The sequence below is a fragment of the Delphinapterus leucas genome, chromosome 13, assembly GCF_059928025.1.
Source record: "Delphinapterus leucas isolate spDelLeu-1000000601 "Yukka" chromosome 13, BTC_Dleu_Yukka2, whole genome shotgun sequence".
NCBI lineage: Eukaryota > Metazoa > Chordata > Mammalia > Artiodactyla > Monodontidae > Delphinapterus > Delphinapterus leucas.
Genome location: NC_143141.1, coordinates 10,725,969 through 10,728,399, shown reverse-complemented (window position 1 = coordinate 10,728,399; position 2,431 = coordinate 10,725,969).

Below are 2,431 nucleotides of genomic sequence, written 5' to 3'. Positions count from 1 at the left end.
GCATTTTTTTCTGTAAGCATATTATACATCAACAAAAACAATTTTGAAATGATTTTTTAAAATCAAAACGGAGGGACTTCCCTGGTGGCACAGTGGTTAAGAATCCACCTGCGAATGCAGGGGACTCAGGTTCGATCCCTGGTCTGGGGAGATCCTACATGCCACGGAGCAGCTAAGCCCGTGCGCCACAATGACTGAGCCTGCACTCTAGAGCCTGCGAGCCACAACTACTGAGCCCAAGTGCTGCAACTACTGAAGCCCACATGCCTAGAGCCCGTGCTCTGCAACAAGAGAAGCCACTGCAGTGAGAAGCCCGCACACTGCAATGAAGAGTAGCCCCCGCTGGCCACAACTAGAGAAAGCCCGCGTGCAGCAATGAAGACCCAACTCAGCCAAAAATAAATAAAAATTTTAAAAATATCAGGGTGGAAATATTAACAGAGGAGGTGCTGGTCTTACTATGGAAAGGAGAAGCAAAGAGAAGTGATTTCAGGATTAGAATTAGATGAACAACTACTTGTTAAGCGTCTGCCGTTAGCCAGAACTGTCCTGGAAGTTTTCAAATAGACTATATCTCATTTAACTCGCCCCAACACACAAAGGAGAAAATGTGACCCGCAGCCTCACACCAGGCTCTGACCTTGTCTCACAGTGCATTCACACCTACAGCCCCAGCGAGGCATCAGCTGGACTGGAAGGCGAAGATGTTCTCACAGCTCTAAACTTCTGTCCGTCCCGGCATCCCATTGCCTGTGATGCATTATGAATCCTACAGCTTTCTTATGAAGAGCCTCAGTAGATTGTGCTATACTTCATTGCATATAATAAAACATGACTTGGCTAAATGTAAAATGTTTAAAATATGCCAAATTTTTTACAGCCTTGTTTTGTCACATCTTCCCTTCTAAACATATGAATTGTCTCAGAAGGTAGAAGTGGCTCAGGCCCTGTCCAGGTTCTGGTATTAACTCTACTTCGTAGTCCGAGAAAGGTTATTTTCCTTCTTGTTTTCCCTGAGCTGTTCCCATAGACTATGTGCCATGTTGTCGGTGGCTGAGTCCAGGGTATCCTACAGCCCAAGAGAGTGGCCATGGCTGATTTACAACAGTCCGGAGAGGGGGCAAGAGGTGGGATTCCTGGGGCAGTGCCTGCTGTGCTGGGTTCATCCTGCAAATGAGGTGGGGCTGGAAAGCAGGTGGGATCAGGGCCTCACTTCCCCGCTAGATCCCCCCAGGCCTGAAGAAGGGCATGACCGGGCTGGCTTGACGTTTACTCCATGTGCCCTTTGCCTCTCTTTGCAGTGACTTTGCTTTGGGCTCATTTGTCCAAACTCCCCTGTCCCCTGGCTCTCACCCAGCTCTCTCCCAACCAGGCAAAGGCCCAGCAGATTGCTACCCTGACCTGTGCCCAGGAGGGCCGGCCCTGATTGTTCAGGAACTGGCCTCTTGTGGTGGACATCTCCTGACCCCAGCACACAGAGCAGTCCTCCCACATCCCCTCCACTCCAGGGCTGAGGCCACGGAGGGCAGGGAGAATGGACCTCCAAACCCCGAGCATCCCCAGCAGACTTTGGGGCACCAGGCCTTCCTGCAGGGTGGCAGATTCTCAGATTGACAGGCAAAGGGCCCACATCTCCAGGCCCTTTCTTTAGAGGGAAAGGAGCCACTTGGTCGCTGGGTCACAGCCCTGGAGCTCGGCCAGTAGGCAGGCGGAAGGCAGGAAGGAACCGCTTGGCCCCAAGCCTGGCTCCTGGAAGCACCGGCTGGGGTGCTGGGGCAGGGAGGGGGTGCCCACTGGGGCGGATTCTTCCCAGAGAGGGAGGCCTTCTCCGCTGGGAGAGAAAAGTAGGAGAGGAGGATGGTGACAAGGGTGCAGAGAGAGAAGGAAGTGCCACGTCCCCAGGACGGGGCAGGAGCTGGAAGTGAGGGTGGCTCCTCACCCTCTGGCTTGAGGCCCCCAAGGTGGAGAAGGCGGGAGCAGGGCATGCTGTGACCTTGACTTGACCTGGCAAATTCTTGGTCTCCTCACTTGGAAAAGGGGCAACCCGGTCACGTGCCGGGCTGTGGGGAGCACCAGAGCTGACTGCGGATTTCTTGGCTCCTAGTAGCTCTTCAATAAACGGTCCTTGTTATTCAAGTGGCTCAGCCTGTATTCTGGGCACCCGGTTGGGGTGGTGGCTATAGCTGGCCTCCCCTGGAGTAGCATGCCTGGGATTCAAAACTTCCTTAGGAGGAAAAGTCTAGGAAGAGGCTCCGGCTCTCCTTCCTTAGCGACTCTGCCCCAGCCCGGGCGAAAGCCTGTCTGATGCACGAACCGCATTTCACTGAGGATTCTCTTGGCTGGAGCCAGTGGAAGGACCTGCTGGGCAGGAATGGTTTTTTTTTTTTTTTCCTTCCAGGCAACGTCCTCTGATGGGTGTGTCGGGCAGGAG